This window comes from Macaca thibetana, chromosome 7 (assembly GCF_024542745.1).
Source record: "Macaca thibetana thibetana isolate TM-01 chromosome 7, ASM2454274v1, whole genome shotgun sequence".
NCBI lineage: Eukaryota > Metazoa > Chordata > Mammalia > Primates > Cercopithecidae > Macaca > Macaca thibetana.
In genome coordinates this window covers 82,322,040-82,340,041 of record NC_065584.1, presented here as the reverse complement: position 1 = coordinate 82,340,041, position 18,002 = coordinate 82,322,040, and the positions used below count along the sequence as shown (strand labels likewise).

Here is an 18,002-nt window from a genome sequence, read left to right as displayed (position 1 = left end):
AGCCTCCAAGAGATGTTCAACTTTCAGACAGAGTTCTCTTTTTCCCCTTTAAGGGGGAATTTACCTACATGTGATGTTCTTTGTGGCTTTTTTCTACAGATTATTCTCCATCATGTTTACTGCTTCTGGTTCTCTAATTTCACAGTTTTCCTCAGGCTGTTATAGACAAAAATGACAAGCCTGACACTAATCTTATCAGTAATGGTTTAGATATTGTGTTAATCTGAACCACAAAGAACATAAATACTCTAAACATTTAAACTACATTCGATTTTTTAAAATATTACTATTCCATATAGTATAGCCCTGCCATACTATATTGAAGGTCTTTAATACAGTTTTAATGCAAAAAGACATTAAACACAAGTTAAAATAATGGCAAAACAGGTATTGCAATTTTCTGGTTTATTACGTCCTAATCACTCTTCTTCAGTCCAGTATAACCTATGAGGCTGATGTGGTAGTTATTTAAAATTACTTCTTAGTGGCTCTTGTCCTAGACTTGCAATATCTATTAAAAATCTTAATGAAGGGATTAAAAACCTTTTTGGCAAAGATAAATAATACAGACTCTTTTATTAAAATGGATAAACTGAAATGAAATTTGAAGCTAGGATAACAACAGTGAGTAGGCTAGTGATTTAGTTCCTCTAAAAGATAAGCTTCCACTATTTCATCATGGAGTCTAGAAATTTGGCCCTAGACTATTTTTTTAAAAACAGGCCAATTTCATTGCATGGAGGGTTATTGACATATGTATCCCTTTAAGAAAATAACATCTCCTGTGTGCTCTATGATGAGATTTCACATTAAAATATTGTTTCTTATATTGCTAAGATTTTGAGACTTAATGTACTTGAAGTGCATATTTAAAAAGGTAATTAATGCTCAGTAATTTTTATTTTCTTGTTGATTTTATATTTAAAAAAGATCTTAAACTGCATAGCATGAAAAACAAAGCAGATGCAAGAAAAGCTCTGAATGGAACCAGTTTGAATCAATGTGTATGTGTGAATACATATACAGTATACCCATATAAATAGTTTAATAAGAATAGAATGATATTTTATGTATTGTCTTTAACTTTATTTTTATCAATATTCTATAGATTCTTCACATGCCAATAAAAAGAATACCACATCATTTTTGCATTTTACATATTAGATATCCAATACATATTTTTAAAATAAATTTACAGTGGTAGGATATATATTCAGTGGCCTGCATGATTTGACATTGTTATATTTTAAAAGAAAAATGGGAGTGTGCATAGAATATGTGACCTCCAATATTCTAGAATACAGGTGTTAAAAACGGACATATGTATGTTATATATATAATATGTGTGCGTGTATATATATAATCACTGATATAAATAAAAACTGGTATCTATCTACCTACTACCTACCTTCCAAAATAGTCATTAGTATGGAAGAATGCTGAAGGATGCTTCAAAAATTTAGAAGGATCGCATACAATTATATAAAATATATATATATATAAAGTTTTTATTAATCTCAATGATACATTTAGATTTTTTAAACTCTGATATATAATATGATATATATCAGGTATATATTTTATGATTTTTATGACATATGATTCATATAAAATGATAATATATTTATAACTCCCATAAAATGATTTATATGATGCATATAAAATGACAATAAATTTATAAATCACATAAAACGATTTATATAATTCATATAAAATCCTTCCAAATCTTTGTAGCATCCTTCAGCATTCTTCTATACTAGTGACTATTTTAGAATATATTCTCTTCTACACATCTGGTGGTTAGGTACTTTGGGGACTATCCAAAGATCCAAAATAGATTTCTTGTGGTCTTTGTGGCAATTAGGTAATCAGTAAAGCAGGTTGCATGTGCATACCATCTTATTCTCAACACTGATTAAGTATGGAAGAGGATATAGAAGATAAAAGACATGATGAGGACCCTTTTGGGTGATCTGTTTATGATAATCAATGTTACCCATTCTTCAGGGCTTAGCTCAGTCATATGTATTGATACCACTAATCCTATTTTTTCTTTGAAGACTTCAAACCAGCAATTCTTCCCTCCTCTCCATGACTCCGTGATTTGACTTCTGCCTTATCATCCTCACACAACTTGTGTTTCAACTACATGAATCTATGTACAGTTTTCTAAAACACAATGTTTTCTGTAAGAATTTTTTTCCCTGGTTTTAATGACTTTCTAACTCTCCTCTCTTTCTGGTAAGCTCTTAATTATGCTTCAAAGGTCAGCTCAAATATCATCTCCTTTGGAAAGCCTTCTCAGGACCTCTCTTAGTAAAATTAATCATTTCTTCCTCTTTCCATATAACATAGTATAAGCCTCCTTTTTTTTATTAACACTTATCGCAGTGCTGTGATTATTATTTGTTAGTGTTTGTCTCCTCACGTAGAATTTATCTTTTCATTTGTAGCAGTGAGTATAGTTTCTGAAAAATAGGAAATACTAATACAACCAACATATGACCAGGCCTCCATGGAAAATCTTTGCTCTTGAAGTCAAGCTCTGCATTCATGAAATCTTCAGAAAACATATTTAACTTCAGAAAGCATTAGCAGTAATATAAATTTTATAAACGATTTTGGGGAGAAAAGAGGATTAAGACTTTATATCAAATGCCAAATCACTAACAACTTGATTAAAAACCTTTAGCTTTTTTCTCCCTATTTCTTTCTGTCAAGGTTCTCTTCTGCATCCTCCAAGGCGAGGGGCACATCAGAATCTGTGTGTGTATAATGGTGTTAGTTTTAGGGACCAGTGCATGCAAGTTGTATGTCAAACGGATGCAGATTTAAAAAGACTAAGTGGTAAATATCAAATCTGGTAATTATGCACAAGAATATGAGACCCTCTATGACCTAATTTCTCCAACTCTCCAGCCCATCTTTTGCAATTCCCTTCTTTGCCTATTCTGTTTGTAGTTTATGGTTCATAACAGGATACTTCGTGACAGAATGTCCTCACTCATGCACTTTCTTTTTTTTTTTTTTTTTTTTTCCTGAGATGGAGTCTCGCTCTCACCCAGGCTGGAGTGCAGTGGCGCCATCTCGGCTCACTGCAAACTCCGCCTCCCAGGTTCATGCCATTCTCCTGCCTCAGCCTCCCGAGTAGCTGGGACTACAAGTGCCCTCCACCACGCCCGGCTAATTTTTTATTTTTTTATTTTTTTATTTTTAGTAGAGTCGGGGTTTCACCGTGTTAGCCAGGATAGTCTTGATCTGCTGACCTCGTGATCTGCCTGCCTCGGCCTCCCAAAGTGCTGGGATTACAGGCGTGAGCCACCGTCCCGGCCGCACTTTCCTTTTTCAGTAGTGCAGTGTTTCACATCTTTGCCTGGATAATCTCAATTCACTCCTCAAATTCTCTAAGAATCCTTACCTAAAAATGTTACAAGTCCTCCTTCTCTGTACACTAGCGGGAGAAACGGTTCTACAGAAAAGGAGTAGCACATGAACAAGAAATCAGCATCACAAAGAGTATGTTGTGTGCCACAAATGAGAAGGAAGATTTGCTGAAAAAGGAGGTGCAAATATGGATGTACTCTGTTTCATACTCCTATTAGTCTATGAGCTTCTCAAAGGTGGACAGTAAATTACGGGGTTTTGCCTGACATATAATAACCGATTAATAAGTGTGTTGAAATAAGCTATATTCTATCCCAAGTAGAATGTAGGCTTTTTCAGAGAGCATGGTTTCCATGTCTTTTAGCACATGCTGTACTGACCACAGGTTCATTATTTGACAAATTAATTTTACCATTTCTCATTGTTTTGCTACCAAAAATTACAAACCATACTTCTAGAGATAAATCTGTAAATTGAATTTCCATAATGCAAATCTTATTGGAATAGTTCACAAGAAAGTTAATTGTGATGGGTCAATTCAAAATGTGTAGCTTGTTAATGACAATCTTTGCCCTTAGTCTGACCAACTCAAAATTGTTAGTCAGACTAAATTAACTTTGTCTTGATCTATTTTGGGATGATTATGCGGAGATCTGGCAGAGATTGGGATTTTCAATTTGATGCAATTAGAAAGAAATTTTTATTTATTCTTATTTTTATTTTATTATTTTTTTGATACAGTGTCTCGCTCTGTCACTCAGGCTGGAGTGCAGTGGCATGATCATAGCTCCCTGCAGCCTCAACCTCCTGGGCTCAAATGACCCTCTGGCCTCAGCCTCTGAAGTAGCTGGGACTACAAGCATATTCCACCATGCCTGGCTAAATTTTTCATTTTTAAACAATAGGAAAGCTGTTTATTCTGTTTGGCTGCAGTTAAATCCTTTAGTCACTTTGACACTCTGTTGTATTATGTATGAAAATGGAGAATGTACAACTATAACTATATGAACCATATGATTCACTTAAGCTCCATTTCATTTGATACAGCCACCATGATTATCTACACTATGGGTTGGTAAACTACATCCAGTGAGATATTTTGGGCTACCACCTGTTTTTTCAAATAGTTTTGTGAACACTGCCAACCTCATTCTTTACATATTGTCTGTGGCTTCTTTCTTTTTCTTTTTTCCAACTTATTTTAAGCTCAGGGTTACATGTGCAGGATGTGCAGAGATTTGTTATATAGGTAAACATGCCATGGTGGTTTACTGCACAGATCATCCTATCATGTAAGTATTAAGCCAAGCATCCATTAGCTATTCTTCCTGATACTCTCCTTCCTCCCACCCATCACTTTCCAGCAGGCCCCAGTGTGTGTTGTTCCCCATCAAGTGTCCGTGTGTTTTCATCATTCGGCTCCCGTTTATAAGTGAGAACACATGACGTTTGGTTTTCTGTTCCTGCTGAGAACAATGGCTTCCAACTCCATCCATGTCCATAATGGTTGAACTAATTTACACTTCTACAAACAGTATAAAATCATTTTTTCTTCTCTGCAACCTCACTAGCATCTTTTTTTTTCTTTTTAATAAAAACCATTATGAACGGGCATGAGATGGTATCTCATTGTAGTTTCGATTTGCATTTATTTATTTTTATTTATTTATTCTTTTGAGACAGAGTCTTGCTCTGTTACCCAGGCTGGAGTGCAGTGGTATGATCTCGGCTCACTGCAGGCTCCACCTCCTGGGTTCATGCCATTCTCCTACCTCAAACTCCCAAGTAACTGGGACTAGAGGCACCTGCCACCATGCCTGGCTAATTTTTTTGTATTTTTAGTAGAAACAGGGTTTCACCATGTTAGCCAGGATGGTCTTGATCTCCTGACCTCGTGATCTGCCCACCTTGGCCTCCCAAAGTGCTGGGATTACAGGCGTGAGCCACTATGCCCGGCCTGCATTTTTCTAATGATCAGTGATGTTGAGCTTTTATTCATACTTTTGTTGGCCACATGTTTGTCTTCTTATGAGAAGTGTCTGTTCATGTCCTCTGCCCACGTTGTAATGGGATTGTTTTTATTTTCCTGTATATTTGTTTACGTTTCTTGTAGATGCTGAATCTTAGATCTTTGTCAAATAAATAGATTGAAAAAATTTTCTTTCATTCTGTAGGTTGCCTGTTCACTCTGATGATAGTTTCTTTTGCTGTACAGAAAATCTTTAGTTTATTTAGATCCCATTTGTTAATTTTTGCTTTTGCTGCAATTGCTTTTGCAATGATATTATTATATTTTAAGTTCTGGGATACATGTGCAGAATGTGCAAGTTTGTTACACAGGTATACATGTGCCATGGTGGTTTGCAGCACCCATCAACCCATCATATACATTAGGTATTTCTCCTAATGCTATCCCTCCCCTAGCCCCCCATACCCCAACAGACCCCAGTGTGTGATGTTCTCCTCCCTGTGTCCATGTGTTCTCATTATTCAACTTCCACTTATGAGTGAGAACATGCAGTCTTTGGTTTTCTGTTCCTGTGTTAGTTTGCTGAGAATTGTGGTTTCCAACTTCATCCATGTCCCTGCAAAGGACATGAATTCATCCTTTTTTATGGCTGCATAGTATTCCATGGTGTATATGTGCCACATTTTCTTTATCCAGTCTATCATTGATGGACATTTAGGTTGGTTCCATGTCTTTGCTATTGTGAATAGTGTTGCAATACACATATGTGTGCATGCATCCTTATAGTAGAATGATTTATAATCCTTTGGGTATATACCCAGTAATGGGATGGCTGGGTCAAATGGTATTTCTGGTTCTAGATCCTTGATGAATCACCACACTGTTTTCCACGATGGGTTGAACTAGTTTACATTCCCACCAACAGTGTAAAAGCATTCCTATTTCTCCACATCCTCTCCAGCACCTGTTGTTTCCTGACTTTTTAATGATCGCCATTCTAACTGGCTTGAGATGGTATCTCATTGTGGTTTTGGTTTCCATTTCTCTAGTGGCCAAATAGACATCTACAGAATCTTCACCCCAAATCAACAAAATATACATTCTTCTCAGCACCAGATTGCACTTACTCTAAAATCAATCACATGATTTTAAGTAAAATATTCCTCAGGAAATGCAAAAGAACAGATATCATAACAGTCTCTCAGACCACACTGCAATCAAATTAGAACTCAGGATTAAGAAACTTACGCAAAACCACACAGCTACATGAAAATTGAACAACTTCCTCCTGAATGACTACTGGGTGGATAATGAAATTAAGGCAGAAATAAATAAGTTCATTGAAACCAATGAGAACAAAGACACAACGTACCAGAATCTCTGGGACACAGCTAAAGCAGTGTTTAGAGGAAAATTTATATCACTAAATGTCCACAGAAGAAAGCAGGAAAGATCTAAACTTGACACCATAACGTCACAATTAAAAGAACTAGAGAAGCAAGAGCAAACAAATTCAAAAGCTAGCAGAAGACAAGAAATAACTAAGATCAGGGCAGAACGGAAGGAGATAGAGACATGGAAAACTCTTAAAAAAAATCAATGAATCTAGGAGCTGCTTTGCTGTTGTTGTTGTTGTTGTTGTTGTTTTCTTGGTTTTTCATTTACCAGCCAGTTTTTTTTACTCACAGAAACAAATCCAAAGCCCGGTGCAGCAGCTCTGAGCTCGGACCTGCCCTGCCCTGTTTTGTGGGCCTGTACTTGGCATGTCCTTCATTCACCACAACACTTTAATCCCCACAACAGCCCTGTGAAGTAGGAATTACCACCTTCCCCTGACTCATGTTACAGATGGGGAAACCGAGGCACACATTAAACAGAGTGCACATCACATGGGGAGTTCAGGGTTAACCTGGAGTATGAACACATGTGACTCTTGGTTCTCACCATGGCCCAGTCAGTGGCCCACTTGGCCTCTTCCCCTCCTTTTGGTGGCCCCATCAGCAGCAGCATAAGAATCTAAAGAGAATTTTAGACCAATATCCCTGATGACCATTGAAGCAAAAATCCTCAATAAAATACTGGCAAACCGAATCTAGCAGCACATCAAAAACCTTATCCACCACGATCAAGTTGGCTTCATCCCTGGGATGCAAAGCTGGTCCAACATACACAAATCAGTGAATGTAATCCAGCATATAAACAGAACCAAAGACAAAAACCCACATGATTATCTCAATAGATGTAGAAAAGGCCTTTGACAAAATTCAATAGCCCTTCATGCTAAACACTCTCAATAAGTTAGGTATTATGGGATGTATCTCAAAATAATAAGAGCTATTTATGACAAACCCACAGCTAATATCATACTGAATGGGCAAAAACTGGAAGCATCCCCTTTGAAAACTGGCCCAAGACAGGAATGTCCTGTCTCACCACTCCTATTCAACATAGTGTTGGAAGTTCTGGCCAGGGCAATCAGGCAGGAGGAAGAAATAAAGGGTATTCAATTAGTAAAACAGGAAGTCAAATTGTCCCTGTTTACAGATGACATGATTGTATATTTAGAAAACCCCATCATCTCAGTCCAAAATCTCCTTAAGCTGATAAACAACTTCAGCAAAGACTCAGGATACAAAATCAACGTGCAAAAATCACAAGCATTCTTATACACCAATAACAGACAAACAGAGAGTCAAATCATGAGTGAACTCCCATTCACAAGTGCTTCAAAGAGAATAAAATACCTAGGAATCTAATTTACAAGGGATGTGAAGGACCTCTTCAAGGAGAAGTACACACCACTGCTCAATGAAATAAAAGAGGACACAAACAAATGGAAGAACATTCCATGCTCAAGGATAGGAAGAATCAATGTAGTGAAAATGGCCTTACCACCCAAGGTAATTTATAGATTCCATGCCATCCCCATCAATCTACCAATTACTTTCTCCACAGAAATTGGAAAAAACTACTTGAAAGTTCATATGGAACCAAAAAAAAAAGGCCGCATTGCCAAGACAATCCTAAGCCAAAAGAACAAAGTTGGAGGTATCACGCTACCTGCCTTCAAACTATACTACAAGGTTACAGTAACCAAAACAACATGGTACTGGTACCAAAACAGAGATATAGACCAATGGAACAGAACAGAGCCCTCAGAAATAATACCACACATCTACAACCATCTGATCTTTGACAAACCTGACAAAAACAAGAAATGGGGAAAGAATTCCCTATTTAATAAATGGTGCTGGGAAAGCTGGCTAGCCATATGTAGAAAGCTGAAACTGGATCTCTTCCTTATATCTTATACAAAAATTAATTCAAGATGGATTAGAGACTTAAATGTTAGACCTAAAACCATAAAAACCATAGAACAAAACCTAGGCAATCCCATTCAGGACATAGGCATGGGCAAGGACTTCATGTCTAAAACAGCAAAAGCAATGGCAAGAAAAACCAAAGTTGACAAATGGGATATAATTAAACTAAAGAGCTTCTGCACAGCAAAAGAAACTACCATCAGAGTGAACAGGCAACCTACAGAACAGGAGAAAAACTTTTCAATCTATCCATCTGACAAGGGCTAATATCCAGAACCTACAAAGAACCCAAACAAATTTACAAGAAAAAAACAACCCTTCAAAAAGTGGGCAAAGGATATGAACAGACACTTCTCAAAAGAAGACATTTATGCAGCTAACAGACATGTGAAAAAATACTCATCATCACTGGCCATCAGAGAAATACAAATCAAAACCACAACCATGAGAAACCATCTCATGCCAGTTAGAATGGCAATCATTAAAAAGTCAGGAAACAACAGGTGCTGGAGAGGATGTGGAGAAATAGGAACACTTTTACACTGTTGGTGGGATTGTAAACTAGTTCAACCATTGTGGAAGACAGTGTGGCAATTCCTCAAGGATCTAGAACTAGAAATACCATTTGACCCAGCCATCCCATTACTGGGTATATACCCAATGGATTATAAATAATGCTGCTATAAAGACACATGCACACGTATGTTTATTGCAGCACTATTCGTAATAGCAAAGACTTGGAATCAACCCAAATGTCCATCAATGATAGACTAGATAAGGAAAATGTGGCACATATACACCGTGGGATACTCTGCAGCCATTAAAAAGGATGAGTTCCTGTCCTTTGTAGGGACATGGATGCAGTTGGAAACCATCATTTTCAGCAAACTATCACAAGAACAGAAAACCAAACACCGCATGTTTTCACTTATAGGTGGGAATTGAACAACGAGAACACTTGGACACAGGAAGGGGAACATCACACACTGGGGCGTGTTGTGGGGAGGGGGTAGGGAGGAGGGATAGCATTAGGAGATATACCTAATGTAAATGATGAGTTAATAGGTGCAGCATACCAATATGGCACATGTATACAAATGTAACAAACCTGCACATTGTACACATGTACCCTAGAACTAAAAAAAAAAAAGAAAAAAAGAAAAGAAAAGAACACTAGTGGTGAAATAATTCTCAGTTAGAATAAGTACGTTGAATAAATGCACTTAAGTGAAAAAAAAAAAAAAAAAAAAAAAGATTCTAACCCTTCATTTTGCTGACAGCCCCTGCAGATGAAAATTTCCTTCCTATCATGTCTGCAGAGCTCCAAGTCTAGAGGCGACGCTGAGGCCAAAGCCAGCCACAGTGCCTCAGCTGTGCCTCTCCTCCAGAGTGGGTGGCTGCCCCAGCACGTCCCTGGCACATGGGCATGTGTAACAGACTCCTGTCCCATGCCCCTAGCACATGAACGTGGCCACATCTCCCCAACCACTGAGCCTGCAGAGCATGCACAGATGGGGAGTTGACTTTAATGGCATTCCTCCTGTCACACCCGTCTATGTTAAGAGACCACCAAACAGGCTCTGTGTGAGCAATAAAGCTTTTTAATCACCTGGGTGCAGGTGGGCTGAGTCCTAAAATAGAGTCAGCAAAGGGAGATGGGGTGGGGCAGTTTTATAGGATTTGGGTAGGTAGTGGAAAATTACAGTTAAAGAGGGTTGTTCTCTTGCAGGCAGTGGTGAGGGTCACAAGGTGCTCGGTTAACTCTGGGGATTTATTGTCCAGAAGAAGGAATGTCACAAGGTAATGTCATCAGCTAAGGTAGAAACCAGCCATTTTCACTTCTTTTGAGGTTCTTCAGTTTCCTCAGGCCATATGGATGTATACGTGCAGGCTTGGGCTCAGAGGCCTGACATTACTGTCTTCTTATATTAATAAGAAAAGCAAAACAAAATAGTGGTGAAGTGTTGGGGTGGCAAAAATTTTGGGGGGTGGTATAGAGTGATAATGGGTGATGTTTCTCAGGGCTGCTTCAAATGAGAGTAGGGGTGGCTTGGGAACCTAGAGTGGGAGAGATTAAACTGAAGAAAGATTTTGGGGTAAAGGGTGATATTGTGGGGTTGTTAGAAGCAGCATTTGTCATACAGAATGATTGGTGATGGCCTGGATGCTGTTTTATTTGAATTGAGAAACTAAACCGAAAACACAAGGTCTGAATAAGAGAAGGAGAAAAACAGATATTGAATGACTAAGAATTGAGAGGACCTAGGACATCCAATTAGAGATTGTCCAGGGGGTTCAGCATAATTATTTGTTTTGTTGCTGAGTTTTTGGGCTCTATCCTTGAGTTTTTTTATGTTGTCATATAACAGGCCAGATTGATTTAGGTAAAAACAACACTCTTCATTTAAAAATGTAGAGTCTTCCTTTTTCAGCAGTAAGTCAAGGACTATTCCTATCTTTTTGTATTAATAATAACAAAACAAAACAAAATAGTAGTGAAGTGTTGGTGTCATGAGGGGAACAGGAAGCTGTTGGCCCTATTTGCAAATTGATTTTGGGGGGTAAGAAAAACTAGTGTACACGTGCTTGTCCAACTGATAGATAGACACATGTAGGTGGAGGAGTCACAGAGGAAGAAGAGACCTTTGTAAGGCAAAACTGGAAATGTAAAGTGAAAAGATGAGAGGGAGCACCAAAAGGGCTTGACTGAAGTAATGGGGGCTGTCCCTGAAGCCTTGTAGCAGTACATCCCTGGTTAAGTTGCTGAGACTGATGGGTGTCAGGGTCAGTCCAAGTGAAAGCAAAGAGAGGCTGGGATGAACAGTGTAAAGGAATAGTAGAGAAAGCATCTTTGAAATCCTGCACCCAGACTCTTAGGGATTTAGTGAAGGCAGCAACCCTTAGAGGTTGTAATGGGGATTGATGGGGCAATTGGGTAGAGGAGGAGGTTCTATTTTTAGGGTGTATGAGAAAGCGCATAGTGTCTATGAGTAACCTTTCACTGCTATTCATGGGGCTGGGTATAAGCAAGTAAGAGGAGAGGTTAGGAGAAGAGTCCGAAGAACAAGGGCAAGGTAGCCAAGGATGGAGTGATACGAAGGGCAGATGTCTTAAAGGAAATGAGAGGTTCTAAGAGGTGGGCTAGTAAGGCTTGTAACCTATAAGGAAGAGGTTATGAAAGGACGATAGAATGGGATAAGCCTGTGAGGCTGGAAAGAATTTTTCTTGGTCCAAGAACCATTGCCTTGTGTGAGAAGAGATTGATACATGGAAGTTTCAATGGAAGAGTAGGTGGGAGTGATAGAGGAGAAAGGAAAATACTGGCTGCTTCTTTAGCTGTCTTATTAGCATAATTTTTGCCTTGAGCAAAGGGATCTGAGGCCCTTTGATGGCTTTGCAGTGAATGCTCCAGCTTCCTTTGGAAGCAATGCAGCCTTGCAAAGAGCTTTTATTAAAGAGGCATTAATGATGGAGGACCCTTGCATAGTGAGGAAACATCTTTCAGCCCATATAACAGCATGGTGGTGCAGGATATGGAAAGCATATTTAGAGTCAGTATAAATACTGAGTTGGGAAAGGATTTAGGATCTATGGGGTCAGCTAGGTTTCTCTTTGTGAGTTTATGTAATGGTTTTGTTAGGATGGCAAAACCAGGTGTCTAAAGGAAAAAGTACCCAACCATGCCTAGGAAGGAAAGGAGTTGTTGCTTTGTAGAAGGGGTTGGGGTTTGGGAGATTAGTGGGACATGATCAGCAGGGAAAGCACATGTGTCTTTATGAAGAATTATGCTGAGAGAGGTAATGGATGAGGAAGAAATCTGGGCTTTGGGGGGGGGATATGCAATATCTTTTTGAGAAAAATGTTGGACGAGCAGGAGGGTGTCCTATTGGGAAAATTCATGGGGGGGCTACAGAGTAGAAAGTTGTTAAACTATTGAATAAGGTGAGAAGCAGATGGATGGAAAGGAAGTAAATTATGAGAAAAGGCTTGACTGAAGTAATGGGGACTGTCCACGAAGCCTTGTGGCAATACAGCCCAGGTTAAGTTGCTGAGACTGATGGGTGTCAGGGTCAGTCCAAGTGAAAGCAAAGAGAGGCTGGGATGAAGGGTGTAAAGGAATAGTAAAGAAAGCATCTTTGAAATCCAGAATAGAATAATGGGTTGTGGAGGGAGGTATTGAGGATAGGATAGTATATGGGTTTGGCACCAGGGGGTGGATAGGCAAGATAATTTGGTTGATAAGGCAAAGATCCTGGACCAGCCTGTAAGACTTGTCTGGTTTTTGGACAGGTAGGATAAAAGAGCTGTAAGGAGAGTTTATAGGTTTTAAGAGGCCATGTTGTAACGGATAGGTGATAACAGGCTTTAACCTTTTTAAAGCCTGCTGTGGGATGGGATATTGGCATTGAGCAGGGTAAGGGTGATTAGGTTTTAATGGGATGATAAGGGGTGCATGATCGGTCACCAAGGAGGGAGTAGAGGTATCCCATACTTGTGGATTAAGGTAGAGAGATACAAGGGGAGGATGCGAAGGAAGCTTTGAACTGGGGAAAAGGGTGGCAATGAGGTGTGGCTGTAGCCCAGGAATAGTCAGGGAAGCAGATAATTTAGTTAAAATGCCTCGACCTAATAAGGGAGCTGGGCAGGTGGGGATAACTGAAAAGGAGTGCATAAAAGAATGTTGTCCAAGTTGGCACAAAAGTTGGGGAGTTTTAAGAGGTTTAGAAGTCTGGCTGTCAATTCCCACAATGGTTATGGAAGCAAGGGAAAAAGGCCCTTGAAAAGAAGATATTGTGGAGTGGGTAGCCTCCATATTGATTAAGAAGGGGACAGACTTACCCTCCACTGTAAGAGTTACCTGAAGCATCTGTGATGGTCCAGAGGCTTCTGAGGTGATCAGGCAGTGTCAGTCTTCAGCCACTAAGTGGGAAGGAGTCAGTCAGAGAGCCTTGGACCAGAGTTCCAGGGGCTCTGGGAGTGGCTGCCGGGTGAATTGGACAGTCTGATTTCCAGTGGGGTCTCGCACAGATAGGATGAAGCTTAGGAGGAATCCTGGGCTGTGGGCATTCCTTGGCCCAGTGGCCAGATTTCCAGCACTTGAAGCAAAATTCTTTGGGAGGAGGTCCTGGACGAACATCTGGTCACTGCAGTTTAGGCATTTTGAAGTTTTGGTGTGCTGGAGATGTGGCTGGGGTTTCTCTCACAGCAGAGGCAAGTAATTGCAACTCAGAAATATGTGGCCACTTGGCTGCCTCTTTTCTTTTATTGTACGCCTTGAAGGCGAAGTTAATTAAGTCCTGTTGTAGGGTTTGAGGGCCAGAATCTAATGTTTGGAGCTTTTTTTTTTTTTTTTTTTTTTTTTGAGACAGAGTCTCGCTCTGTAGCCCAGGCTGGAGTGCAGTGGCCGGATCTCAGCTCACTGCAAGCTCTGCCTCCCGGGTTCACGCCATTCTCCGGCCTCAGCCTCCCAAGTAGCTGGGACTACAGGCGCCCGCCACCTCGCCTGGCTATTTTTTTGTATTTCTTAGTAGAGACGGGGTTTCACCGTGTTAGCCAGGATGGTCTCGATCTCCTGACCTCGTGATCCGCCCATCTCGGCCTCCCAAAGTGCTGGGATTACAGGCTTGAGCCACCGCGCCCGGCCGTTTGGAGCTTTTTCTAATGTCAGGAGTGGATAGGGTAATAAAATGCATATTGAGAATAAGACAGCCTTCTGGCCTCTCTGGGTCTAGGACGGTAAAGCATCTAAGAGTTGTTGCCAAATGGGCCATGAATTGGGCTGGGTTTTTATATTTGATGAATAACAGCCTAAATGCTAACTGATTTGGGATAGGTCGGATAAAGAAAAAGGAGCATTAATCTTGACTATGCCTTCAGCTCCAGCCACCTCTGTAAGAGAAAATTGTTGGGCAAGTGGGGGGAGGGCTAGTCATGGAATGAAACTGTAAGCCAGACCAGGTGTGAGGAGGGGAGGTGATAGAAGGATTATAGGGTGGGGGAGTATAGGCTGAGTAAGAATTGGGACCTGGCTCGGCTTGGTGAGGAGCAGCCTGGGGAGGAGGGGAGAGGTCAGATGGGTCCATAGAAAAGAAGGATTCAAAGGACTCAGAGCTTGGGGTGGAGACCAAAGGAACAGACAGGAGAGAAGAAAGATTTGGGATAAGTCGCATTGGGAGCAGAGACTAGGGAGGGACCGATGTGTAAAAGAATGGCTGGATGTCAGGCACCTCAGACCATTTGCCCATTTTTTGACAAAAATCATCCAGGTCTTGTAAGATGGAGAAATCAAAAGTGCCATTTTGTGGCCATTTGAAACCATTGTTGAGTTTGTATTGGGGCCTAGCGGTATTGCAGAAGAAAATAAAGCATTTAGGTTTTAGGTCAGGTGTGAGTTGAAGAGGTTTTAAGTTCTTGAGAACACAGGCTAAGGGAGAAGAAGGGGGAATGGAGGGCGGAAGGTTGCTCATAGTGAAGGAGTTAAGTTTAAAGAGAAAAGTAGAGATACGGAGAAGGGGGTGGTGAGCAGCCCTGGGCTGTAATGTGGATGGGCAGTCAAAGCAGGCATTCCCACAATTGACTTGCCACCTAGGAAATGTGGGTGAATGTGTCCTCGTGGTGTTCAGACACCAATGGAATGGGGGTGAATGATCAAGGCAGGCATCCCCGTGATAATCAAACACCAAGGGAAGGCTGTCTTCCTGAGTCCGTGACCAGCGCCGGAGTTTTGGGTCCACAGATAAAATGTGTCTCCTTTGTCTCTACTAGAGATGAAAAAGAACTTGAATTGGAAGGACAGGGAGATTGAATGGTAGTGAGAGAGGCTGGAAAAGAGAGTAAAAAGACCACTTACCTGATTTGAAATTGGCGAGATGTTCCTTGGGCTGGTTGGTCTGAGGACCTGAGGTCATAGGTGGATCTCTTCATAGAGTGAGGGCAAGGACAGGAGACCGGTCTCCTGTAGGAATTCCCCTCTCCTGGGTCTTCAGCACCCAATATCACGGGCGTCCGTATGAAGAGACCACCAAACAGCCTTTGTGTGAGCAATAAAGCTTTTTAATCATCTGGGTGCAGGCAGACTAAGTCTGAAAAGAGAGTCAGCAAAGGGAGATAGGGGTGGGGCAGTTTTATAGGGTTCGGGTAGGTAGTAGAAAATTACAGTTCAAGATGGTTATTCTCTTGCGGGCAGTGGCAGGGGTCACAAGGTGCTTAGTGGGGAGCTCCAGAGACTTATTGTCCAGGAGAAGGAATGTCACAAGGTAATGTCATCAGTTAAGGCAAGAGCTAGCCATTTTCAACTTTTTTGGTTCTTCAGTAGCCCAGGCCATCTGGATGTATACACGCAGGCTTGGACTCAGAGGCCTGACATCTCCAATGACTTATTGTAAAAGAAACAAGACATCTTATCCTGGGTTGCGACACCCAGCAGCATCCGTTCATACTGCCAAGGGAAGGTAGCGCCGTGTGCATAGGGATCCCACTGCACTTGGTGAAATCCAGAGTCCTGGGATCCAGAGCAGCCCAGGGAGCCCTGGAGTCTGGAAAGGATGCAGCAGTGGAGGCAGCGGCAGCAACTCCAGCTCCTAGCCTGTGGTCACTCCTCACAGTGGCCCCAGCCAGCTCGAGGCAAGCTCATAAGCGGCTCCTGTCCTTGTGATTCCTCACAATCATCTTGCTGTATAGCTTCTGCTGCTCCTCCTTGAACATGTCCTTCACCTTCTCCCTCTTCAGGCCCCTATCCCACAGCAGGTCCACAAGTTCTCCCTGCCTGGCAATGGCGGATTTTACCCTATTTGCAAACTGGATGGCATCTTCATCTGCCTCTCTGGTCATGGGAGGCAGGTACCACACACTGCAGACAATGGCCCAGCTTGTCATCATTTGCCGCAGGTACATCATCATCCCTTATTTGCTGCTGTTCCAGAAGGCATCGCCAAATTGATGGTCATACTTGATAGCAAGAGGGTAAACTGTGGCTCCAATTTCAAAACTTCCCTTTTTGAACATCATCACCGATGTATTATTGATGCAGGTTCCTTCTGGGAAGATGAGGATAGGCTTTTATCTTGCACTTCTTCAGTCAGTCTCTTAGCCACCAGGTGGCGATCCTTCACTTCCAAGCACTCAAACCTAATGTGTGGGTAAGTCTTCACCATGGCTCTCTGAATCAAACCTATGTGTCCCGCATGAACTTGACCCACCGTGGCATAATAACCATCGCTGGCCAAGATGATCACATCGATTGGCGAGGTATGAAGCAAGTATCCTGCCACAGTCGTGCCCACCACTAGAAGGCTAATCCCTGTCAAGTCCAGCACTATCCTGAGCGGCAGCAGTAAGCAGTACAAAATCAATCCTCCTAACCCCCACAGGACTATAAGCTGAAGGGTGATGTACCTGAAGTTGTAATGGGTTCTGCTCAGCAGGTTCCAGGACTCCAACTCCTCTGCTGAGGATTTTTTTGTCACCTCATCATCCATAATGGTCTCCATTCCTTTACGGCAGAAGTAGAAAATGTCAGAGAGCTGGAAATGTGGAGTTTTGTCCAGAGCCTTACTACTGCCACTTTGATGAGTCTCTTTGATGTCTTCTTCTAGTGAAGTGGGATCCTTTGCGATATTTCTGTTGGTGTAGGGCTTCTAAAGCTGGTGCTGCTTCTCCTTGGCTCCTTGCCAGGAGTTGGTTTTTTGAAAAGATTAACAAAATACATAAACCACTAGCCAGATTAATAAAGAAGAAAAGAGAGAAGAATCAAATAGATACAATAAAAAATGATAAAGGGGAGACCACCACTGATCCCACAGAAATACGAACTACCATCAGAGAATACTATAAACACCTCTATGCAAATAAACTAGAAAATCTAGAAGAAATGGATAAATTCTTGGACACATACACCCTCCCAAGACTAGACCAGGAAGAAATTGAATCCTTGAATAGACCAATAACAAGTTCTGAAATTGAGGCAGTAATTAATAGCCTAGCAATCAAAACGAGCCCATGACCAGACAGATTAACAGTCGAATTCTACCAGAGGTAAAAAGAAGAGCTGGTACCATTGCTTCTGAAACTATTCCAAGCAATAGAAAAAGAAGGAATCCTCCATAATTCATTTTATGAGGCCAGCATCATCCTGATACCAAAACCTGGCAAAGACACAACAAAAAAAGGAAAATTTTAGGCCAATATCCCTGATGAACATAGATGCGAAAATCCTCAGTAAAATACTGGCAAGAGAATCCAGCAGCACATCAAAAAGCTTGTCCACCATGATCAAGTTGGCTTCATCCCTGGGATGTAAGACTGGTTCAACATATGCAAATCAATAA

General features: G+C 41.0%; 1 pseudogene; it reads right to left on the bottom strand.

Annotated features, from left to right (window-relative positions):
- Window positions 1–16,305: 16,305 nt before the first annotated feature.
- Window positions 16,306–17,180, bottom strand: LOC126959187 (glycerol-3-phosphate acyltransferase 4-like; annotated as a pseudogene).
- Window positions 17,181–18,002: the final 822 nt, after the last annotated feature.